Source organism: Hibiscus syriacus, unplaced genomic scaffold, assembly GCF_006381635.1.
Source record: "Hibiscus syriacus cultivar Baekdansim isolate YM2019G1 unplaced genomic scaffold, ASM638163v2 tig00003398_pilon, whole genome shotgun sequence".
Taxonomy (NCBI): Eukaryota; Viridiplantae; Streptophyta; class Magnoliopsida; order Malvales; family Malvaceae; genus Hibiscus; species Hibiscus syriacus.
In genome coordinates, this window is record NW_024061969.1 from 1,793,865 (window position 1) to 1,821,386 (window position 27,522).

The window sequence follows — 27,522 nt, forward strand, 5'->3', positions numbered from 1 at the left end:
TACTATTTTCATATAGTAAAAACTTGCATTATTATATGGATTTACTGTTATATTGAAAAAAGAAAAAGTACAAGAATGGATATTCGATAGATATTAAAACTAGTACAAAATGGATCTATTCTAGAGTATCATTAACTATTAAAAGTTACAAAATGATCATCTAGTTATTCATATGTTTCGAATTCAATTTTCTGTTAAAAATTGACGACCATCTGAGCTAGACGTTAACCTTTTGAATAACATATGATAAAATCTGATCACAAAACTACTTTAGCTTTATTTTGTGGATCGACCCTCAATAATCAGGCTAACATCTAGATTAGATGACCATTAATTTTTAACCAAAAAAAGATGAGTTTCTAACATATGAGTAGTCGAATGATCATTTTGTATCTTTTAATAGCAGGGAGACTCAACAAACAACACCATATAGTTGAAGGACCATTTTATAACTTTTAGTAACCAAGGGACTCAACAAAGTAACACCATATAATTGAGAGACCATTTGTATACTTTACCAAAAAAAGTCAACACTTTGTTTTAAAACCCTAGCCAGGTCGTCTTTTCTTTAACATTTCGCTTTATCTGGGCGCCACACTCTCTTTGTTACATACTGTCAACATGGAAGGCTCCGTCGAAGAAACAGTGAAAGTTGTTTCCGATTTAGCATTGGATTCGTCTTCACCCAATGAAACTCAGAGCAAAAAGTACATTTCCTTTCCTCTCTCCCCCTCTACTTGTTTGTTTCATGAGAAAATAAACTTAGAAATCGAAAGAAAATAAAAAGTATAGGTTAATTTGATTATCAATCTAACTTCTTTTTACTTACATTGAATGTGTTTCCAGCGCTCGTAAAAAAGAACTTAAAATAAACATAGGGAAGAGGAGCATCGCCGTAAGGAGGAGGAAAAGGCAGCCAAAACGTGTACTACATTTTATTTTTTAGATCTTATCTTCATCCTATTCATTAAGCGAAATGTGAACTTCAATACGAAAGCGAAGTATATATTTGAATGCTAGAAATTAATGATAAATATTTTCCTTTTGAATATACAAATACAGTTTTAATTTTGATAATTGATCAATTATTTAATTTCAAGTTACTTCTAGCTATTGCTTTCTAACACAATAATGTGCTTTCATATTTAGCAAAATCATGATAAGTAGAATTTTTAAAAAATTGTAAAAATATAAGAAGTATTTTGATAAAAAAAAAAGTAAATTTGTTGTTTCCTAAAGTTATATTTTAGATTTTTACTGTTTTTCCATTTTATCCATATTTTAGGAAATAAAAGGAAAAGGGTTCAAATTACAAGCAATTATAGTAACAGCTGAATGAAGCAATATTTTTACTCAGAAATGAATGATTTATTATATTGGATATGGAAGGTTGCAGTCTAGTTATGTGAAGAAATGTTTTGTGAAAAAAATTACTTGATAAATTTGTAGAAAAGAAAACACATCTTTGCGCTTTTGTTCTCTGTTATGATGGTAAGAAGAAGTTAAATGCATCCAATGCAATGTGTATGTACTGATATATGGATGCACTCAAATCCAGTGTTCTATACACAAAGCAAAACATCTATGGTTGTACATTGTACTGATCACTAAATTGGCAGATGCAAAATGGAATCTATAATAATTGTGGGGTTTTAATTAATTTTAAATATTGGAAGCGCATGACTAGTATTATCTTTCTCATTGCGATATTTGTGATTGCTCAAATCCTATGATTTCATTATTATATCTTGGATAACTAAATTATATTTTTCTTCAGGCAGTAGCCAAGGCAAGCTCCCAAAGTCAGAAATCTGCATCCGCTGATGATGAATATATGAGTCCCACAATATAGTTTAATGTTTGCTATAGTATGCTTTTCACAAATCACAATGCAAAATTCATAATGTTTTAAGTGAGATATTGGAAAATGTTAAACTTAACCTTATCTTATTAGCAATTTCATGAGAATAGGCTGAAATTTCTTACACCTCAAAAGGCAGAAGGAAAAAATCCATATCCACATAAATTCTTAACATCAATGTCTAGAGTCGAATATATAGATGAATATGGAAGTTTAGGTAATGGGGAACATATTGAGGATGTTGCAGTGTCTTTGGCTGGTATTTACGAGGCCTTCCTACTCCCATCATATACGATCTAATGTATCATGGTTGTGTTCATTTATTTATTTTGAAATGACTGTATTGTGTTTATTTTATGCTAGGGTGAATTATAAGAAAAAGAGCATCCAGTTCAAAGCTGTTCGTCTATGACTTGCATGGTGGCATTGCCAAAGTGCAAGTAATGGCTGATGCGAGGTATATGACCATTTTCATCATAAGATGTTTTTTCTTATTTATATCCTTCTTATGTGAAGGTTTATGGGACATTAAAGGTAATGCAGATTTACTTTATCCTTGACATTAAAGGATGACACCGACGGACTCGAAATGGCACAAGGAACACGATGGTGCGGGAGGTGTCGAAAATGAAGTAACGATCGACGATGAATTTAGGATTTTCTCAGCGGTGGTGTTAAAAAAACGTCGAGACTTTGACTTGAAATTCACGGCGTTTGGCAGCGTTTCACTTTAATTAATTTAAGGGGTTTGTTTATAGCTCGACGACGAACACGATGGTGGTTTCAAAACGACTATCGGAATTCGAACGTCGTCTGAATCGTGTTTGGAAGTTGACGTTAGGGGAAGCAAATTATGAGCAATTGGTTTCTGTTTTATAGAAACCAATTGCACGTATATAAACCCAAAAACCTGCCGACACTTCTAGGGTAAATTTAGGGCTTCGTCCCTGAATTTTCTTTAACTCTAAAACACGCTATAAGTTTTGAAATTTTTTAATTTAATCCTCAAATTTCGCCAAATTGCTTAATTACAATTTTTTTCTTTTCAAAATTTATGGGTTGTTACATTCGATATGAAAGCGAAGTAGATATTTGAATGCTAGAAATTAATGAAAATTATTTTCCTTTTAAATATACAAATACATATTTAGTTTTGATAAATGATCAATTATTTAACTTCAAGTTGCTTCTAGATATTGTTTTCTAACACAATAATGTGCTTTCATATTTAGCAAAATCATGATAAGATTTTTTTAAAAACATTTGTAAAAATATAACAAGTATTTCGATAAAAAAACAAATTTGTTGTTCCCAAAAGTTATATTTTAGATTTTTACAGTTTTTTTCCTTTTATCAATATTTTAGGAAATAAAAGGAAAAGGGTTCAAAATACAAGCAGTGATAGTAACAACTGATTGAAACCATATTTTTACTCAGAAATGAATGATTTATTATATTGGATATGAAAGATTGCAGTCTGGTTCTGGGAGGAAATGTTTTGTGAAAAAATTTACTTGATAAATTTGTAGAAAAGAAAACACATCTTTGCACTTTTCTTCTCTGTTATGATGGTATGAGGAAGTTAAATACATCCAATGCAGTGTGTATGTACTGATATATTGACGCATTCAAATGCAATGTTCTATACACAAAGCAAAACATTTATGGTTGTACATTGTAATGATCACTAAATTGGCAGATGCAAAATGGAATCCATAATAATTGTGCGATTTTAATTAATTTTAAATATTGGATGTGCATGACCAATATTATCTTTCTCATTACGTTATTTATAATTTCTAAACTCCTACGATTTTGTTATGATATCTATGATAACTAAATTATATTTTTCTTCAGGCAGTAGCCAAGGCAAGATTACAAAGTCAGAAATCTACAGCCACTGATGATGAAGATATGGATCCCACGGTATAATTTAATGTTTGATATAATGATGCTTTTCACAAATCACAATGAATAATTCAAAAAGATTTAAGTGAGCTCTTGGTAAAATGTTGAACTTTTCTTATCAGCAATTCCATGAGAATAGGCTGAAATTTCTTGCAGCTCAAAAGGCATATGGAAAAAAATCCATATTCGCATAAATTCTTCACATAAATGTATATAGTCGAATATATAGATGAATATGGAAGCTTAGGCAATGAGGAACATATTGAGGATGTTGCAGTGTTTTTGGCTGGTATTTAACGAGGCCCTCCTACTCATATCATATACCATCCAATGTATCATGGTTATGTTCATTTATTTATTTTGAAATGAATCTATTGTGTTTATTTTATGCTAGGGTGATTTATGAACAAAAGAGCATCCAGTTCAAAGTTGTTCTTCTATGACTTGCATGGTGGCGGTGCCAAAGTGCAAGTTATGGCTGATACGAGGTATATGGCCATTTTCATCATAAGATGTGTTTTCTTATTTATATCCTCCAAATTTCACTTGTTGGGACATTCTAGGTAATGTCGGTTTATGGGAAATTCAAAGTCAAGCTTGGATAAAGCTGAATTCGCTAAATTCCATTCCAATGTGAAGCGTGGTGATGAAGCAATCAAGTGAAGATTTTTGGAATATCAGGATCGTGAATTAGGTGATGATGAAGCAATGGCTTTGGATGAAACATTCTTTACTGCACATGAGTATGGATTGCCACCAACAGGTGGTTGGGGATTGAGTATCAGTCGGTTAGCTATATTATTAACGGATTCATAGCATATCAAGGTTCTCTCTAATCTGTTTGTGTATCTGTATATATATTACTCATAAATGAGATTCAATCGAGTTTTTATCGGCACCCATAACCTGTTGCATTCTATGTTTGAACATGTGGTTCTTTTCTTCCCAGCAATGAAACCTCAGGATGAACCATCGGCTAAAGATAATTAATTCAATTTTTTCACTGTTTATCTCCTCCTATGTTTTCGAATTCCATTTTGAATGCAGAAAAACATACAATATTGTACCCATAATAAACGTGCAATGTCTTCATGTTATCTTATATTGAATTTATAGCATAACACTGAATTGTTTGGTTGTGTTAACAGCTCGAGCAACTCAGTGAGTTCGACCTGCTGAAATCCGACACTATGAAGCCATATACAAGGGACTAAATATGAGGCTCCGATGATGAATATGATTGTTGGAGGTGAAGCTGCCCGTCCCTTTGTAACCCATCGCAATGAATTAATATAAGGCTCTATATGCGCATTGTACCTGAGTTATATCTTAAGGAGTGTAGTTGGTGGACTTGATCATGTCTATGAAATTGGAAAAAAATTTAGAAATGAGGGCATTGATTTAACTTACATTACAAAATTCACTACCCGTGAGTTCTATATGGCTTTTGCAGACTAAAATGACCTGATGGAGCTCACTGAGAAAATGTTGAGTGGTAAGTAAGAAGAATGGTTGTACATTGGGAAATGCCTTCTGTTTGTTGATATTTTATCATTTTCATATTTTGACTTCCTTCGACTTGATTAAACCGAAACAGGGATGGTCCAGGACCTTACTGGTGGCTACAAAATTAAATATCACGCAAATGGCCTAGATAATGATCCAATTGATATAGATTTCACTCCACCTTTCAGGTTTATACATATTCTTTACTTATGATGTGATCAAAGCAGAAAGCAGCCTTGGAAATTTCTTTCGCTAATAAATTTGACACTAACTTCTATGGTAGAAGAATTAGAGAATACGGCTAACCTCAACATACCCAAAAACATTCCCAACTGCTTATATCTGGGCGATTCGTGATATGTATTGTAGATCTACTACATACGTCAGGACTACAGTAGGAAACACTGAGACATTCCCGGTGGAAATCAGACTCCACCAGGGGTCAGCTCTTAGCCCTTACATCTTTGCCTTGATTATGGACGACATCTATTGGGCGACACCAGACGGTGTTCCATAGTGTATGCTTTTCGTTGACGACATTGTCCTAGTTGCTGAAACAAAAAATGAGCTGAATAGTAGACTGACTACTTGGAAGACTTCTTTAGAAGAAAAAGGTCTAAGGTTTAATATTGAAAAGACAGAGTATTTATGTTCAAACTACAGTGGAAACCAAAACGATGAAGATGTAGAAGTATGCATCGAAGGACACGTTCTCCCCCTAAAGGATTATTTCAAGTACCTAGGGTCTATGATACATAAAGATGGGGGTGTAGATGATGACGTTTCACACCGCATAAAGGCGGGATGACTAAAGTGGAGGACTGCTACTGGAGTTTTGTGTGAGAAGAAGGTGTCTCTAAAACTTAAGGGAAAAGTTTATAGAATGGCAATAAGACCAGCGCTGCTGTATGGATCAGAATGTTGGGCAATCAAGAAGTATCACGTAAGGAGAATGGAGGCATCAGAAATGAGAATGCTTTGATGGGTATGTGGTCGGACTCTGTGGGACATGACACCAAACTCTATAATTCGGAAGTCCTTGGGGGTGGTACATGTATCTGAAAAATTGAGGGAGGGAAGACTACGATGGTTTGGTCATGTCCTTAGGTGACAACTGTCGAATGCGGTCAGGAGGGTAGAGTCGATTACAGTCGACGGTGCCAGAAGGAGAGGACGACCAAGGAATAAGTGAGTAGACTGCTTGAGATCTGATTTGAAGGATTTAGCTCTTACTGAGGACATGACCTCTGATAGGAAAGTATGGAGACTTAAGACTAGGGTAGCCGAGTAGTGATGGGTCACAGTCATAAGGTGTAGCATCTCTGTCTTCTTTTTAATTGCCTTTGTAGATATTTCCATTGACCTCTACTTTTTATACATTTTTGTCATTGGAGTTTTAAAAGGCTTTGAACTAAGGTAGTTGAGTAGTGTTGCCTTAGTTTAGGTTTTAAACCCATTTGACTTTAGTCCTTCTCGTAGCTTGCTATCGCTGACTTCTGTGTATCCTTTTCAGCATATGAAGACTGTTCACCTATGTATTTATTTATTTATACATGCATTGTATTTTTAATTTTGTAATTTTGTATTTTTTTATTTTTTTACATTTTTACATTTATTATTTTTATTATTTTTATTTTTATTTTTAAATTTTCTTAATGCCGGAGGACATACACGGAAGCTTCTCTCAACCTCAGCGTTGGGGGCAGCCTACTACCCTACCTCCCCCTTACCCCAGTACATATGGGAATAGGGTTTTGTTGTTGTTGTTGTTGTCAACATACCCAAAGACTTTTCCAGTGATGAAGCTAACAAGTATTTGGCAGATGCATGTGCAAAAAATGCTCTCATCCTCAAATAACAACATGATTGTTGGATAAAGTATGTCTTCTGTCTCTCCTCTTCCTCTTTGAATATTTATGTTAATCAAGGAATTATAAAAACTTCTCATTTAGTAATAAACTTAATGCAATCCAGTGGGTACTACACACCATGAAATTTCCCTCTTTGAGGAAGTCCATGGTCCAAAATTCAGTCCCCCCTCTTCCTATGTATGAATGCTTGAGTTTTTTTAATAAATGTTTTATTCATTTTTTATTTTTTTAATGCAACTTGTGGGGCATTTTCTAGAAGAGACGTGTGTGAATCTGACAAATGTCGTTCTGGCTTCGATAATTGATTCTAACAACATCAATTATCGTAGATCAATTACCGTTTAAGTTCGTCGCGTCCGACTCGGATTGTTGCTTCTATAACAGTCAATTCCGATCTCAAATCCCTCTTGGCGAAGCTATCTATCCAAGTGTGTTCCCAGGAAGTCGAATTGCTTTCTATAAGCCGAATCTTCCTCCCACACGTTTAATCGCAACAACCTCTTCACCAAAGTCAATCTTTGATTTTGAAAACTGTTTTGATTTTGAAAAATAAGCACAGAGATTGAGAGAGATATTCCGAAGATATTAAGGGACCGCTTCAATTCTCTCATTGGAATTGAATCATCGCGACAGCTCTCGGCTTATGAAAAGTTTAGCTAAGCATGGCAAAAGTCATACTCAGTATAAAAGTAAAACTTGAAAAATAAAGAAGAAACAAAACTTGAAAAGTAAAAAAAAAAGCTTTCATAAAAACTAGAGAGAAAAGAGAATTGTAATCTGAATGATAAGTTTAGGCTTACCCCAAGTGGGTATTTATAAACTCTCAAAGCCTAAGAGATAAATAAATAAAATAAATAAATAAAATAATTCTAAAATATAATTGTTTTAAATTCAAACTTAAACTAGTCTCCTAATGCAACTCTGCTCGTCAATCTTCCAGAAGGCGTGCGGATGAAGTCTTCTAGAAATCGTCGCTGACTGGACCTTCTAGAAACTACAACGTCACACCGAGTCGTGCCCAGAGTCGTGCTCATGTCTCTAGTCGTGACCAAATAATAAAAAAATACAGAAATCGCCCGTTTTGTCACAAATTCTGGAAAACAAGGACCTGTACAGAAACAAGTATAACACGACCAATTCAACAACAATAATTCCATAAAATCGAAGAAATAACAAGCAAAGATTAACGATTCTGAACACTCATCAAATTCCCCCTCACTTATCTCATGATTGTCCTCAAGTATGATTAAACAAACTAGTCAAAAATTTCATTTATTGTTCTTTGTCAAGTTTCACATTCAAGGAAGCAAGGTAGAGACCACAATAACTATTCAAGTTAAGAAATCAATCAATTGAAGATCATCAATTGGAACAAGTCAAGTGCAATTTTAATATCCATTCATTCATTAATCTCAATGCTCATAACTCAACGCCTTACCGGGATTCACTTAAATCACTCAATGTGTTTGGGGTAAAGAAACACTCAATGTCAGAATCGACACAATATTACCATAAGCCTGCAAGTAAATCAAATCTCCACTACTAATAAGAACAAGATGCATAAATCAAAGGGTCTTTTATTGGTTGTAACGGGGCTTAGGTAAAGGTGGGGAAAAAGGGTAAATATTCAAGGTCAGCAACTAACAAATAGTAATTTCAACTCCATCAAAACATTAAGCACAACAATATAAAAGACGGCATATCAAATAACAAATTTCTTTTTGAAATGCATTTCTTCTTTTTCACACTTTTATTGTTTTCCATTTTTTCTTTCATGTCTTCTCTTTTTCTTTCGAACAGTTTTTTTATGGAGCATACAATGGTTAAATTATTCACTTGTCCTGAAAAAGGTAGAAAAGAGGGATAAAATAAAAATAGCTTGGGTTTATGAATATGGTGAAAACAAAGAAGTGGGAATAAGCTCAAAAGTGTTTAAATAAGGGGAAAAATGCATGGGTAGGCTATTTAGTGGGGAAACGAGATGGTTAATCCATAGGTGCCCTAATCATTTTTAAGTATCATGTTCATGTGTAAACTCGACAGAATTCAACATGCAGGTTTTAGAATATCAATGCCAAATTCGACACAATCAATCAAACAAAATGAGAGCGAAAATAATATGCTCGTAAAGGCTCAAATCTCACTAAATTGTTTCATACATTGAGCTAATCACATTTCAACCAACATGTCGTAACCGGTTTTCGTCCGGGCACGAATATATTTAAATTTGGCGGGGAAATTAATATTAATAAATAATTTTGAAAATAATTTGTGAGTCGCCATCGGCCTTTTTGGATCAGGTAGGTCGAATACCTAAAAATTATTTTTTAAAAGAGTTTTAAGAAAACATCAATTAAAAAATTGAACTGATCTGCGTTTTATAACCAAAAATTCATTCTTTTTAATAATAAAAAGGGATTCGTGGTCGGTTACGTTTAGGGAAGGATTAGCACCCCTACAACGCCCAAAATTGGTACTTTTTAATTATAAATTGTCTCTATTATTAAAATTTAAAAATTCAAAAATATATTTAATTTATAATCTTATAATTTCAAAATTGTAAAAAAAATATTTATTTAAAAATATCCGAAAAGAACTTCTAGGTGCCTTAAGACAGCTCTTTTCTTTGATATTGATAAATATTAATTTAAATAATATTGTTTAATTTTAAAACATCAGAATAGGACATCCAGTTGTATTAAGACTGTCCTTTTTTTCGATATTAAAAATAAATATTTAAAAGTTAATATTTATTATATATATTTATGAATATATATCAAAATATTTAACAATATAATAAAATAATAATTCTATTAAACAATATATTAAAAACAATAAAAATAAAGACATATAAATTAATAACTAAATTATAAAATAAAACTAATTACTAATTATTAATTAATTGAAATTATATGGTTTAAATATATTTTTTTTATTTAATAATTTAATGACCAAAATAAACTTATCTAAAATTCAAATTTTATAATAAAATAAATTAAAAGTATGAACTAGGGACTAAAAAATTATTTATTAAAGTTAAGGGATTAAATCTATCATTTATCCTAAATATATTATTTTAATTAAAAAGACTAAAATGAATAAAATTAAAATTCAAAGACCGAATTAAAATTCTTATAAGTTCAGTTTAGTGACCAAAATGTAAAGTTTACAAATATGAAGGACTGCGGAAGGGATTTAACTATTTTTGTAATTACGCGCATAGTCCTTCCCGAAACGACGTCGTTCGGGAAGGACTATAAAAGTCCCAAACCGGTTGGCCCGAAGGGCCAACCATTTCATTCCTCATTTCCTTCTCTCTCTCTAAACCGAGAGAGTTTAAAACTCTCTCGCCTCTCTCTAGCTTCCCTCACCGGAGGGAAGCCGGTCATCGGTCGGCCACCGTGTGCCGCCGTGTTTATCACCGCCGGCCACCGCATCCGGTGGCCGGAAAAATTTTTCTTTACACTAATATATAGATCGGACCGTCCTAAGGACGGTTCCGGTGTTATTTCTTCCTAAAAGGCTCCCAATCGGAGCAAATCTACAAAAGTACCTTCGGTATTTTTGGTTCTCCGGCGATGTTCAGTGTTTCCGGCGACGGTCAAGGTTTCCTTGGTAAGCCTCTTCTTCCTTTTTCTTTTTTTTTCTTCTGGTTCTTTGCTGCTGAGATCGTTGGTATAGTTTGTTTATTTTTCTTTTCTTTGTCTTTTTTTTTTCTTTCTCTCCGGTTCTGTCTTTTTTTCTCTGTCTTTGTCTCCCTTTTTTTTTTTCAGGTGGGTGGTGGCTTTTATAGCCACCACCGGTGTTCGTCTCGGACCGGTCCGAAGAGGGGGCTTCGGTGAGTCACCGGACTACCAGTGGTGACTCACCCCGTAGCCTTGGCGTGGACGGCCGGTGTTCTAGCTTCTGGAGTCTTCGGCTGGGACGTGGCAGCGGCGGAGGCGGTGAGGGCTGTCGGCAGCCGCGTGGAAGCTGGAGCGGCGCCGCGTGGCCCTAGGGTATCAAACCCTAGGGTTCCTCTCTGGAGCCATGTGGACCGTTGGATTGTGCCAGATCCAACGGCTGTGATGAGGCGGCTGAGGATGATTAGGGTTAGGAAACCCTAACTGGAAACCCAAATATTTAGGGTTTCCGGTTGGATTTGGACCGGTTTCAGTTGGTTTGTAACTGAGCCGGTTTAATTGTAATTGGTTTGTATTTAATATATTTAATAATAAAAAAAATAATAATAATAATAATAATAAAAATAATAATGATAATATATTAATAATGATAATAATAATATTAATAATAATGATAATAAAATGGATAAAAAATAGTATCTTCAGCTGCCCCTCTTTGCTCATTCTTGTGTTAACAAGAATAGGGCAAAGATGAAAAGATAATAAAATTTTTTATCCATTTGACTTTACTTTGATCATTATGGAGATATTGAATAAATTCTTCTTTTTCTCCAAATAAGCTCTTCTTATTATGAACTTTCTGCTGGGGATGATGATGACCTCCTTTTTGTGATAGAGTCATTCAAAAGGTTGAATAAGCTCTTGATGAGTTCTTCTCATTATGAACTTTTTCTTCCTTCTTCAGATGAGTTCTTCTCATTATGAACTTTACCTGGAAATGTTGATCCATCAACTGATGAATTCAAGCAAAAGGTTGAACAAATTCTTCTCATTATGAACTTCTTCTTCCTTCTTCAGATGACGAGTTCTTCTCATTATGAACTCTTCCTCTGGAAATGATGATCCATCAATTTGATGAATTCAAGCAAAAGGTTGAACAAGTTCTTCTCATTATGAACTTCTTCTTCCTTCTTCAGATGACGAGTTCTTCTCATTATGAACTCTTTCTCTGGAAAAGATGATCCATCAATTTGATGAATTCAAGCAAAAGATTGAACAAGTTCTTCTCATTATGAACTTCTTCTTCCTTCTTCAGATGACGAGTTCTTCTCATTATGAACTCTTTCTCTGGAAAAGATTGATCCATCAAGTGATGGATTCAAATCTTTGCTAAAATCTTTGAAATTCCTGTTAAAAATTCAACATAGATGAAAATGAATGAAAATGCACCTATTTTTGTAAACACTTAAAATATGATGCATGAATGTTGAGTTATTTGATTTCAGATTGGTGAATTGAGTATTTCTTCAATTGTAAAAACCCAATAGATTTTTCTTCTTCAAATGAAAGAAATCTATCATCTTTGACAAATGTAGATATAATGTCACAAAAATCTCTTGAGAATAAAATTCAATAGTATAGGCTCTTGAAAAGCTTGCATTCAGGCAACATGTTGATTCTGATAACAACTCATCTGATTATGAAGTAACCTTTCAGGATGATTTCACAGATATCGATTGTTCTTCTAATACCGAGAAATCTTGAATTCTGATTCTGATGAGGAGAATAAACTGTTATACTTGACAAAAATGTGATTCTCAGAAGCTGAAACTTCAAATAGCTTTCTTCCGGTAAAAGACGGGAAGCCATTATGTGATGATCCCAGTTACAAGCAAAGGCGAAACTTGTGCTATGATTTTTGGGAAAGGAATAAGCAAAAGAAGCTTGAAAAGAAACTTTTTAATGAAGAAGATCATGCAGTTCATCTTTTAATTCTAATTATTGGTTCTGTAGTTCTTACCAAAACAGATCAGATAACTCAAAGAACACTTCCAGAAGATGCTATTCTGTCTAACCAGATCAGATAACTCAAAGAACACTTCCAGAAGATGCTATTCTGTCTAACCAGATCAGATAACTCAAAGAACACTTCCAGAAGATACTATTCTGTCAAACCAGATCAGATAACTCAAAGAACACTTCCAGAAGATGCTATTCTGTCTAACCAGATCAGATAACTCAAAGAACACTTCCAGAAGATGCTATTCTGTCTAACCAGATCAGATAACTCAAAGAACACTTCCAGAAGATGCTATTCTGTCTAACCAGATCAGATAACTCAAAGAACACTTCCAGAAGATGCTATTCTGTCTAACCAGATCAGATAACTCAAAGAACACTTCCAGAAGATGCTATTCTGTCTAACCAGATCAGATAACTCAAAGAACACTTCCAGAAGATGCTATTCTGTCTAACCAGATCAGATAACTCAAAGAACACTTCCAGAAGATGCTATTCCGTCTAACCAGATCAGATAACTCAAAGAACACTTCCAGAAGATGCTATTCTGTCTAACCAGATCAGATAACTCAAAGAACACTTCCAGAAGATGCTATTAGTCTCTTTCAATTAATGTTTGGACTAAGATATCTCAGTGCTCATTTGATGTAGAGCCAAAATTTGTAAATTCGAAGCATTTCCATGCTACTATACTGAAAAGGCTATATTCATAATTTTATTAATTAAGAACAGAGTTTCTCTTATTCTGCTTCCTCCATGTGCTGATGCTTTTCCATTGACAAAGAAATGATGGCTTTCGTGGGATCCAAGAACAAAGTCGAATTGTTTATAAACATGTACAGGAAGTGCCAAATTGACAGAAAGGATCTGTAAGGCTTTTGAAGCTTATGATAATGAGCCAACTTCGAGCGTTCAGAAGTATGTTCTTGATGAGTGCTGAAAATGGAATCTAGTATGGGTTGGAAGGAATAAAGTTGCTCCATTTGCACCTGATGAGGTGGAAATGCTTCTAGGTTTCCTTAAAAACCATATACAAGGATCTGTATAGAAACATGTTTCCTAGTGATATCAATGTCTTGTTTCTTTTTGATGGAATCAGTACTGCAAAGATCATCTTCTACTGTTTTAGTATATCTTTGAAAACAGATGTGCAAGAACTGAATGGTGATCGGTTGGAGCAATTGATGAGTAGATTTGGCGGATTCGACCTTGTTGTTGGTTATATCTAGCATAACACCCTTATTGTTCAAGATGGTGATGATTTGCTTATTTTGTATTCCATGTATTTAAAAGTATTAACATAAAGTGATATTCAGAAATCTTTAATTTATTTCAAAATTATGTTAATTCAATAGAAAAGAATAAATTGAATTTCCAAAAATAAATTGAATCTCAAATAAATTGAACTTGAAATAGATATAATTGTATTCAAAGTTATGGCAAGCATAAGAATAAAAATTCAAATGTCTCAACAAATTACAAGCATAAGTATTTCTAAATTAATCAAGTTGACACAATTTAGAGATGATGTAAGCTTTTGTCTGGAAGATCTCAAACGTTGTTGAAATGCTTGTAGATGTGAAGTTTCTTCCAAACTACCAAAATCTTAAGAGAATTCAATTGCCGGATGCCTAATATCAACCTGCCTTTGAGCCGCCTTTTCAGGTTTTCAACTCAAATCCTTCATTTGGTTACAAGATGCCCTTTGCGGGTTTTCACCTTGACCCCCTTTCTTTTTCTTCTCTTTTTTCTATTTTCTATTTTTTCTTTTCTTTTTCTTTTCTTTTTCTTCAAGCATAATATTTCTTGACAGAATCCGAGTTTATTGGATTTCTCATAATTTTTCCATCCATTTCTGCCAAGATCAACGCTCCTCCGGAAAAGGCTTTTTTCACAACGTATGGCCCTTCCCAATTAGGCATCCATTTCCCACGGAAATCCTTATGTATAGGCAAGATCTTTTTAATACTAGATCACCCTCTTGGAATTCTCTTGGATGTACTTTTTGTCATGAGACTTCATCATCCGTTTCTGATACATCTGTCCATGGCAAATAGCTTTCAATCTTTTCTCCTCAATAAGGTTCAATTGATCAACTCTAGCTTGGATCCATTCAGATTCATCCAATTTTGTTTCTCTCAATATTCGAAGTGATGGAATCTCAACTTTAATTGGTAAGACTGCTTCCATCCCGTAGACTAAAGAAAAAGGCGTTGCCCCAGTAGATGTTCGAACAGTAGTTCGGTATGCATATAGAGCAAAAGGTAACTTCTCGTGCCAATCTTTGTAATTTTCAGTAGTCTTTGTAATGATTCTCTTGATGTTCTTATTTGCTGCTTCAACTGCCCCATTCATCTTTGGACGGTATGCCACTGAATTTGCATGTTTGATCTTAAACTGTGCACAAAGTTCGGTCATCATTTTGTTGTTCAGGTTCAGAGCATTATCTGTAATGATCCTTTCTGGTAGGCCATACCGGCAAACTATCTCTTTCTTTATGAATTTGCAGACTGTGGACCTCTTAATATTGGTATATGACGCAGCTTCAACCCATTTAGTAAAATAATCAATTGCCACAAGGATGAAGCAATGTCCATTTGATGCTTTTGGTGTGATTGCCCCAATGACATCTATTCCCCACATAGAAAATGGCCAGGGTGCTGTCATTACATGTAAAGGAGATGGGGGTACATGAATCTTGTCTGCATATATCTGGCATTTATGACATTTCCTTGCGTAATCAATGCAATCTGTGTACATGGTAGCCCAATAGTATCCATATCTCATTATTTTTCTGGCCATAGAAAGACCATTTGCATGTGTTCCACATATTCCACTGTGTACTTCTTCAATGACATTTCGAGCTTCACTGGTATTTAAACATCTCAACAGCATTTGATCACTGCTTCTTCTATACATAATCTCTCCATCAAGAAAATATCCAGCAGCCATTCTTCTCAAGGTTCTTTTATCAATTTCTGATGCATTTGGTGGATAACTTTGATTTTTGATATATTGCAGGATATCATGATACCATGGTTTACCATCTACCTCTTCTTCCACACTATAACAATGTGCAGGAATTTCATATACTTGCATTTTGATTGGCATCATATCAACCTTCTTAGTTGCTTGAAACATAGCAGCTAATGTAGCCAAAGCATCTGCCATTTGATTTTCTTCTCGAGGGAGATAATTGAAGGTAACTCTCTCAAATTCTTTCACTAATTTGAGTGTAAAATTTCGGTATTCCAATAATTTGGGATCTTTTGTTTCCCATTCTCCTCGTAATTGATACACCACTAACGATGAATCTCCATATATCTTGAGAAATTTGATTTTTCTTTCTATAGCTGCTTTTAACCCCATGACACAAGCTTCATATTCCGCCATATTATTGGTACAAAGAACTCCAGTCTGCTTGTAAAGGGATAATAAACATTTTCTGGAGAAATCAACACTGCCCCGATTCCTCGTCCCAAAGCATTAGATGCTCCATCAAAATAAAGCTTCCAAGTTGCAAATTCATCATTTATTCTGACTTCTTCATTCATGGATATGCACAACAAATCTTCATCGGGAAAATTGAAATTCAAAGGCTGATAATCATTTGATACACGACTGGCGAGAAAATCAGCTATGACACTTCCTTTTATCGCTTTTTGGTTGACATAGATAATATCAAACTCAGATAATAACATCTGCCATCTAGCTATTCTGCCTGTCAAAGCTGGTGATTCCATTAAGAATTTCAAAGGATCAAGTTTTGATATCAACCAAGTAGTATGGTATAACATATATTGTCTGAGTCTTCGAGTAGTCCACACCAAAGCACAACATAATTTTTGTATTGGTGGATATCGAACTTCACAATCGGTAAATTTCTTGCTCAGATAATAAATAGCTTTTTCTTTCCTTCCTGATTCATCATGCTGTCCTAGTACACATCCCATCGAATTTTCGAAGACCGTCAAATAGAGAATTAATGGTCTATCAGGCATTGGTGATACTAAAATTGGGGCATTGGATAAATATTTCTTAATAATATCCAAAGTTTCCTGACATTCTTCATTCCAGACTTCAGGATTGTTCTTTCGAAGTAATTTGAACACTGGATCACATTTGTCAGTCAATTGAGAAATGAACCGAGATATATAATTTAATCTCCCCAAAAAGCCTCGAACTTCTTTTTTTGTGTTGGGTGGTGGAAGATCTTGAATTGCTTTTACTTTATCTGGATCAATCTCGATTCCTTTTTTGCTGACTACAAATCCCAAAAGCTTCCCGGAAGTTACCCCAAAAGTGCATTTTGCGGGGTTGAGCTTTAATTGATACTTCCTCAATCTATGGAAAAGCTTCCTCAGATTTTGAATATGTTCTTCTTCCATTCTGGATTTGGCAATCATGTCATCTACATATACTTCAATCTCTTTGTGCATCATGTCATGAAACAAAGTTACCATGGCTCTTTGATATGTTGCCCCTGCATTTTTCAATCCAAATGGCATCACTTTATAGCAGAATGTGCCCCACATGGTTATAAATGTTGTTTTCTCCATGTCTTCAGGATTCATTTTTATCTGATTATATCCTGAAAATCCATCCATAAATGAAAACCATGCATGCCCTGCAGTATTGTCCACCAATGTATCTATGTGGGGTAATGGAAAACTATCTTTCGGACTAGCTTTGTTGAGATCTCTGTAATCCACGCACATTCGAACTTTTCCATTTTTCTTTGGTACGGGAACAATGTTGGCTACCCATTCTGGGTATTTAGATGCTTGTAGGAAACCTGCATTGATTTGTTTCATCACTTCTTCTTTGATTTGCAACAACATTTCTGGCCTCATTCTTCTAAGCTTTTGTTGGACTGGTTTATATTCTGGATTGATTGGAAGCTTATGTATCACTATATATGTGCTCAAACCAGGCATATCTTGATAAGACCATGCAAATATATCTTTGAACTCTTGAAGGAGATTTATCAATTCTTGTTTTATCTGGATTGTCAGAGTAGTACCAATTTTCACCTCTTTTCTTTCTTCATCTGTTCCCAAATTCACAGTCTTAACCTCTTCCTTGTGGGGTAGAATTTGTTTGTCTTCTTTTTCTACCAATCTTAATAGTTCAGTAGGAACATCACATTCTAGTTCATCTTCACAACCATTGATTTCTTCCAGACATATAGGCTGCTCTAAATTTATCACTGGATTAAATCTAGGAATAAACATGCTATTAACACGGTGACACCTGCAAATTTAAGTCGGAACATTTCCGAAAGAATATAGTAAATTTATGAAAATAAATAAATGTAAAAATGTAAGAAAATGTAAAGAATGATTGTCATCTGAAAATTTTAAAGAAAGTTCCTTATATTTAACATAATTTCTTTTACAAGATAACAAAAAGTTTTCATATTTTTGATCTAAACATAAAGATTAGTTCTGAATATTACTCTGCATTAATATTAAAAACTATAGGAAGATCTTCAGTGGTCCAATTGGAGAGTGTTTCTCCAGGAAGGCATGGTCGAATCATATCCAAGTACTTGCCAGTCTTGTTGTTATTCGTGATCATGTTGATAAATAATCCATTCATAGCTTCTTCAACTATGTCTTGATCTTTCGTCAACTTTTCTTCTTTAAAGGCTTCAACAAGCTGCTGTTCCACATTAATTGTTCCCCCTGATCTGAATGTTGTCCTCAACTGTGGGAAAGACATGTGTTTCCAAAGGATTTCTCCTCCTTTCAATTTTGCCTTTCTGTCTTCACATCTTCTTTTCATCTCTTTGTTCTTTTGCTGAAGATTGGGCTTAAATCCCAGCCCAAAACAGTCTTTTTTCATCTTTATATTGATAGGGACTGAAATCCCTTGAAGACTCTTTCCTAGACCTTACCCAGCTTTAGCTCCGATGCCTAAAGTTTGTTGTACCGTCATCTTGGTGCAATCAGACAATCTGGGATATGGAATTTTCCTTCCTTCTGCAACAAAGGTTGTATTTACAAATTCAAGAGCTCGAAAAGAGCATTCAAGAGCTTCATCACTGGTGTCGATATATGGAACATCGCTTGTTACAGACGCAATGATTTCTTCTTCAGCATTGACACATATTAGTTGTCCATCAACAACAAATTTCAATTTCTGATGTAATGAAGAAGGAACGGCTCCTGCTGAATGAATCCATGGCCTCCCTAAGAGACAATTATATGTGGGGTGGATGTCCATCACCACAAAGTCAATATTGTACACGACTGGGCCAATTAACAAAGGTATTTCCATTTTCCCAAGCACTTCTTTTTGGGTACCATCAAAGGCTCGTACCACATTCTGATAACTCTTCATGTGTGATTGATCCAGAGGCATTCTTTGAAGTGTAACTAGAGGCATCAAATTGAGGGCAGACCCATTGTCAATCAATACTCCTGGCAACACATGACCATGACAATGTGTCGTGATGTTCAAAGCTTTGACTGACCCCATTCCGCCTTCCGGTATTTCATCATCTGTGAATGTTATATAATTGTCAGCGGCTATATGTCCCACAATTCTGTCAAGTTTATTGAGGGATATATCTTCGGGGATAAATGTTTGATTAAGAATTTTCATCAAAGCATTCCTATGCGCTTCTGAATTCATCAATAGATCAAGAATAGAAATTCTCGCTTGTTGTTTGTGTAGTTGTTCAACCACACTATACTCACTATGTTTCAAGAATTTCAAAAATTCTTGAGCTTGTTTTTCTGTCACAGGTTCATTGAATGCTGGAAGGGATTCATCCTCAAATACCTTCTGAGGTATTGCCATGGCTTTTCCTTTTGCTTTCACTTGTTCTGAAGCATTGGATGTTTCGGGAGAATAACATCTCCCACTTCTTGTAAAGAAACCGACCTCGCTCACTGCTTCAGATGTCAATGTGGTACCCAAACTCTGTATTTTCTCTTCTGTTTTATCTAGAGAAACAGATCCTCCTACCATTGAAACATTGGTAGTATAATTCCAAGGTACCCTGCGGGTATCTTTGTATGGAAATGGTAGAGGAGTGGTAATAACTACCTTTGGCTTTATTGGTGCAGGAATCACCGTGGATGATTTCACATTAATGACCACAGGATCATTTATTCTTTGACTTGGTTTAGAATCCTCTGATGAACAAACATCATCTTCTTTTTCCCCTGGTTCTTCTTCAAAGAATTCTATTTCTCTATTGTTCATCAATTTCTGCACCAAATCCCTGAACTCAGGACATAGTTGAATTTTATGCCCTTTCTCCTGATGATATTCACAATAATTCTTGCCTTCATTCTGCTTTGGCTTGAATTGTTGTGGAATTATACCGGCTAAAGAAAGCTGTTGGAATATCCAAACAAATGGAGATTTAATTTCAGAAATGTCAGTCTTTGCTTTCTTTCTGTTCTCTTCATTAATTGCATTCACATTTTTATCTCCATGATTTGGCAATGGATGACTTGATGCGGATGGTGTATTGAATTCCAACTTCCCAGTGTTGATCAAATTTTGAACCACCCTTTTGAATGCTAAACAGTTTTCAATAGAATGTCCTGTAATTCCTTCATGGTAAACACAGTGTGCCTTTGTATCATACCAAGGAGGGAATGGTGGTTGCATGGGAACCAAGGGATAGGGCCTTATAACATCTGCTTTTAACAGCGAATCATAGATCTCTGCATATGGTACTGGTAAAGGTGTAAAAGACAACCTTTCATTTTCCTTTCGAGATCCTCTGGAATCTGCTCGATTAGTGTTTGTTTCCTCTTTCTTAACCCTTGGCTGGGTTATTGTAACACTTTTCGATGAATCTTTGCTGTAAGAATTGGCATTGTTGACCTCATTCTCCTTTTTCCGATATGTAGGTCTTTTGGAACTAGACCCATCATTTGATTCAATCTTGCCACTTTTCAAGACATTTTCAATTAATTCTCCAGAAATGACCAAATCTGCAAAATTTCTGGTTGCATTCCCCATTAGATGGTTTAGATAAGGAGCCTTCAATGTATGGACAAACATTACTGTGGCCTCTTTTTCTGACAAAGGTGGTTGAACTTGAGCCGCAGTGTCACGCCATCTCTGAGCATACTGTCTGAATGTTTCATTATTCTTTTTCTCCAAATTTTGGAGAGTCCATCTATCAGGGACCATGTCTGTCACATGGCGATACTGCTCTAAAAATGCTTTAGCCAAATCTTTCCAGGATCTAATGTTGGCTTTGGTCAATTGAGTATACCATTTTAAAGCCGGTCCTGTCAAACTATCCTGGAAGCAGTGAATTAACAATTTCTCGTCCTTCACATATCCTGCCATTCTTCGACAAAACATAGTAATGTGGGATGAAGGGCATGTAGTACCGTTATATTTATCAAATTCGGGAGCTTTGAACTTGATAGGGAGGATTAGGTCTGGAACCAAACTCAACTCACTAGCATCAAATCCATAGAATGATTCAGTTATTTCCACGGATTTCATTCGTTCTTCTAAGCTCTTGATCTGTTTGGTCAGTTCTTCATTTGCTTTTTGTTTCTCATTCAGCTCATTTAAATCTGGGATCAACTGATCAGTATTAAGATCCCCTATTTTCACATCAGATATAAGTGGATTTTTGCTTGAAGATGCAGGATCCACTTGTTGATCTTCATGTGATTTGACTTCTTGTAATGCAGATGTACGAGCATTGATTTGTATAGGGGTAGTACCAGAGTGATAAATTGGTTCTGGTGGAAAACCTAGAGGATATATGGGTTCTTGGTCAAAAGATACAGGATTTTCATGCATTTTTCCACTGATAGCCTGCCTTTTAAACATGTCCTCTATCTTCTTCATCATACTGTCTTGTGAATTTGCAATGCTGGCTTCAATTTTTTCCAACTTCATTCTCATTTCTTCTTGTTCTTTATGATGCTGTTCCTCAATACGCTGTATTTTATCCTCCATAATTCTTTTAGTAGCTTGTCTAGTACCGTAGTGATGTAGTATTTCTCTTTTGGCCAGAGTAACTGCGATTGAAAAATCTTTTATATTATTTTTTCAAATTTTAATTAATGAATTTTAACTTAATAAAATAATTCATAGTGAAAATTATGAAATGAATGATGAATGTATGAAAAATGCATGTATGTAAAAACATTGATCCCAAAAGTTAACTGTCATAGAACAACTTTCATCGGCATACAAAAGTTTCTTTATAATATTTCATAACTACAGATAAGGCATAGCTTTCCTATTAAGCTCTATAATTTCTTTCATTAACCATGACACCTTCTTTCCACATCTAGAAACTGGATCAACTTGATGCTCAATTATTTTGGCTTCAACAGCTAGTTCCCCAACATATCTAGCAACTTCACTCATCTGTACCATGGCCTCGAACACCATATTGCTTCTTTCTTCACTTCTTTCCACATAGAACTCGGTTGACTTTTGCCATTGCTCATTCGTTCCTTCAAGAGTTTGCTCTAACTCAGTGATTCTGACTTGGCAATTGTGCAGAATTTTTTCAAGATCTCTAATGCGTCTTCGCAATGAAGCATTTTCCTCATTACTTTCTTTGAGATCATTAGGTCCTAGACGAACCTTTTCTTGAAACAATGATTCTTCCAGTTGCAAAATGTAAGCATTAAACTCTGAATTTTTGTTTCTAGACTGATCCAAATCCTCTTCAAATTTTGTTCGTGCTTCTTGCGTTCTTTGATTAAGCTTCTGGATTTGAACATCTTTGTTTCTGCATCTTTGCATCCAATTGCTAGCCACCTCTTGCTCTACCTCAAGTCTGGTATTGAAATTTTTTCTTTCTAATTCCCATTTTTCTTTTTCAACATTGGATTCTTCCATCTTTTGGCCTCTGACTTCAAGTTCAGCAATCAACTGGTTCATTTCAGATTCAAATCCCTTGAACATGCTATTTTTCTCGCCTTCAAATTTAACAAAGATGTCATTCTTCATCTCTTCTAAATCTTTAGCTCGATCTCTTTCTCTTTGCATTTCATTCATGATCTCACGGTGTTCAGCCTTGTGTTTTATAATTCGCTCTCTTCTGTCGACCTCGAAATCTTCCATTTTTTGCTTTCCTTTTTCTAGGCTTTTGAGTAGACGGCTATTCTTTCCTTTCAGATCTTCAACTCGTCTTTTCTCAATGTTCAATTCTCTGGTCATCTGTACCGTCGATTGGCTGGGTCCTGATGCTTTTCGAGATTTGTATAACTCTTGGTAATCTTTCTGTAAGGCTCTGTACTCATCCTCACCTTTTTCTTTATCTTTTCTCAACATTGCACATTGTGATGAATGAAAGTCAATGTCAACCCCCAACATAGCTTTATCTTGTCTCATTTGATCTAACTCTTTCGACCAACCTTCTCTTTTTGCTTCAAACTCAGCTCTCAGGATTTCAATCTCTGATGGAACCACCTTAATGTGATCTTCCATAGGAATATCCTCATTTTGATCTGGTAGAGGAATATTTTCGTTTTTCTGACAGATCTCCATTCTTCATAATCAGGAGTTAGCATTTCCTTTGCTGCTTTAGCTCGAATACAAAAAGTTGTTTTCCAAGCTGTAACGGCTTCCATGATGTTTCTTTTATAATTTTTGCTGTGGAATGCAAACTCAGATGACTGTAATCCAGTAGTGATAGGTACAAATTGACGACCTTCATACTGTCTTATAACCAGAAGTGGTGCATATCCAATTCCTCCCCATAATCCGAGCAGCATTATCCAGTTGTAATCCCCACATCTGTAAATGAATTCCCTTTGTATTTGCCACGGGGCTCGCCAAACAACGTCATTGCTTTGCAAATTTCGAAAGGCATTAATCCACATATCTTTCTTAATTTCTTTCGGCCATTCCTGCTCCAGAAATTCCTTTAATGGTGAATAATCCGTATTAAAGCGTCGGTATGAAACCTTTTCTGTTCTCCAGAAATGACTACGGATCCAAACATATAATAACTGAGTACACCCTGAGAATCGTCCACCTCCTAGCCTTCTGCAAGCATTTAATGATCTGAAGGTCTCTGCTAGGATGGCAGAAACAGGATTAATCTTCTTTGGTAGTTGTTCAAACAAGTCTACCACTGCAGCTTCAATATATCCCAATACTTTTGGGAAGATGACCATACCATATATACCCAGAGCAAATAGATCGAATCGTACTTTAGCGTCTGGATGACTCTGAATAAGTTCCTTGATGTTGGTCCAAGCAATGCCTTCGCTTTCGCCTTTTTGTTTTGTACGGGATGCTACCCATTCTTCTCGTACCCCAGCAATCTTTGCTAATTTAACTCGAAAGGGCTGAGTTTTAATTGACTTTGAATATATTCGACTCTCCAAAGCACCTTCAAGATGTAACAAAGTTGTATATTCTTCAATAGTAGGGACCAAGTCCTCCTTATTGAAAGTGAAGCAATTGTACCCTGGATTCCAGAATTGAACTAGGGCTCTGAATAATTCATCATCAACTTCAACATAGAGCAAATATGGGATGTCTCCGTAAGTCTGATAAAACTGCAATTTTTTGTTTGAATCCCAACTTTCCCAAATGCTCCGCAAATCTTGCATATCATTTCTTTTTAGTGAAACTGAAGCATAACTGGCCAAGTAAGATACATAATCATCCTGCAGACTATCTCCTTCTTGTCTTTGTAAATCCTCAGCCCACTGTCTTACTTCTGAGTTCAGAATTATTTGATTTGAACACTTTTTATCCATAGATGAAGGCTTTCCAATGAGACAATTAACACAAGGATCAATGTCTTTTATCCTGTATGATGCAATGCAAACAGAAAAATAAATAACACACAAAAAAGAAAATAAATTAGTTTACATAATAAAGGAATTTAATAATAAAATAAATATTCTTTATTTAAACATGTTCTTCTGAATTTAAATAATTTAAATAAACATGTAATTTAAACAATAAATAAATTAACAGGAAAGACAGAATTCATTTCTCCTGTGTATACACCTATTTTGGACAAAATTTCGGCATGACTTCTGATTAGAAGAGTTTCTAAGGTTTTTTTATATGCAAGGTTTCAGATCTAGGAATAAAGGTACCCGAATTGTCCTTGTTAGTGCCCCCTTGGGTTGCTAACCCTCAATCCTAGTCCATTACAGACTAAAGTGGATCGAGTTCAATTCGAGGGGATACATTTCTCTATGCCTGACACGGAGAATAAATTCTCACGAAGACATAGAGCATATGAACCCCGAAAGTTACTTGCTAGGTCTGACACGGAGAATAAATTCTCACGAAGACGTCGCTTTCACTCCCACTTAAAAGGGACAACTCAATTATAGAGCTTTATGTAATGCAATGCAAGTGTTGTGTGTGTGAGGAGAAATGTTAAACTTTTGACATAAAAATAAATACTGAAATAAAATACTTGCAAATAAAACATATAAATATTATAAAAATAATAAATAAATAAAAATAAAAATTTTTGAAAAGAAAGAATTAAAAATTAAATATATAAATTTTTAATTTTTAACTAATAGAGACAATTTATAATTAATTTTTAAAAGTTTGACCAGTCCCCAGCAGAGTCGCCAAGCTGTCGTAACCGGTTTTCGTCCGGGCACGAATATATTTAAATTTGGCGGGGAAATTAATATTAATAAATAATTTTGAAAATAATTTGTGAGTCGCCATCGGCCTTTTTGGATCAGGTAGGTCGAATACCTAAAAATTATTTTTTTAAAAGAGTTTTAAGAAAACATCAATTAAAAAATTGAACTGATCTGCGTTTTATAACCAAAAATTCATTCTTTTTAATAATAAAAAGGGATTCGTGGTCGGTTACGTTTAGGGAAGGATTAGCACCCCTACAACGCCCAAAATTGGTACTTTTTAATTATAAATTGTCTCTATTATTAAAAATTTAAAAATTCAAAAATATATTTAATTTATAATCTTATAATTTCAAAATTGTAAAAAAAAATATTTATTTAAAAATATCCGAAAAGAACTTCTAGGTGCCTTAAGACAGCTCTTTTCTTTGATATTGATAAATATTAATTTAAATAATATTGTTTAATTTTAAAACATCAGAATAGGACATCCAGTTGTATTAAGACTGTCCTTTTTTTCGATATTAAAAATAAATATTTAAAAGTTAATATTTATTATATATATTTATGAATATATATCAAAATATTTAACAATATAATAAAATAATAATTCTATTAAACAATATATTTAAAAACAATAAAATAAATAAAGACATATAAAATTAATAACTAAATTATAAAAAATAAAACTAATTACTAATTATTAATTAATTGAAATTATATGGTTTAAATATATTTTTTTTTATTTAATAATTTAATGACCAAAATAAACTTATCTAAAATTCAAATTTTATAATAAAATAAATTAAAAGTATGAACTAGGGACTAAAAAATTATTTATTAAAGTTAAGGGATTAAATCTATCATTTATCCTAAATATATTATTTTAATTAAAAAGACTAAAATGAATAAAATTAAAATTCAAAGACCGAATTAAAATTCTTATAAGTTCAGTTTAGTGACCAAAATTCTTATAAGTTCTGTCTTTTTTTCTCTGTCTTTGTCTCCCTTTTTTTTTTCAGGTGGGTGGTGGCTTTTATAGCCACCACCGGTGTTCGTCTCGGACCGGTCCGAAGAGGGGGCTTCGGTGAGTCACCGGACTACCAGTGGTGACTCACCCCGTAGCCTTGGCGTGGACGGCCGGTGTTCTAGCTTCTGGAGTCTTCGGCTGGGACGTGGCAGCGGCGGAGGCGGTGAGGTCTGTCGGCAGCCGCGTGGAAGCTGGAGCGGCGCCGCGTGGCCCTAGGGTATCAAACCCTAGGGTTCCTCTCTGGAGCCATGTGGACCGTTGGATCGTGCCAGATCCAACGGCTGTGATGAGGCGGCTGAGGATGATTAGGGTTAGGAAACCCTAACTGGAAACCCAAATATTTAGGGTTTCCGGTTGGATTTGGACCGGTTTCAGTTGGTTTGTAACTGAGCCGGTTTAATTGTAATTGGTTTGTATTTAATATATTTAATAATAATAAAAAAAATAATAATAATAATAATAAAAATAATAATGATAATAATATTAATAATGATAATAATAATATTAATAATAATGATAATAAAATGGATAAAAAAAATAGTATCTTCACAACAAAGTCATGAAATACAACAAAAATACCAACTTATCACAATTCATGCTATTCGCTATCAAGAGCATCCTAACTTAAACAATCATGTGTTCCCAAACAAGCATATCATTCCAAACAATATTTAACAAGACAAAGACAATCAATGAAATTTCCGACCAATTCAACCCACATACTAGATTCAAAGCATAAAGATAAGAGAAAGGAAATTCAATCCTACACTCCACTCCCCCTCACTTAAAGCATTTTGCCTCAAAACGAAAAAATTAAAGTGCAAGAGAAGGAATAGAGTACTCCCTGGATCTAGTATCGACCACGTCCATGGTGGGAGGCGAAGAAGTGGATGGCTTGGGTTTGATACCGAGAGTTGAAGCATGGTCAGGTTGTATCGTCGGTGGAAAATCAACTTTGAAATCCTCTGTAAAACCGTAAACCGGATGGTACATTAGTAATAGTTGAATGAAAATATGATCAGAATTTACCTCCGGAGTATTTTCCGATGTCGCCGAATGCATTGATAGTTGTGGAAAAAAGAAGTAGTGACCACAGTTGGCGCGGACTAAAAGGATAGTGATG

At 34.7% G+C, this 27,522-nt stretch overlaps 1 pseudogene; it reads left to right on the top strand.

Annotated features, from left to right (window-relative positions):
* The first annotated feature begins 621 nt into the window (after positions 1-621).
* LOC120176183 overlaps positions 622-27,522 on the top strand; it is a 38,393-nt pseudogene continuing 11,492 nt past the window's right edge.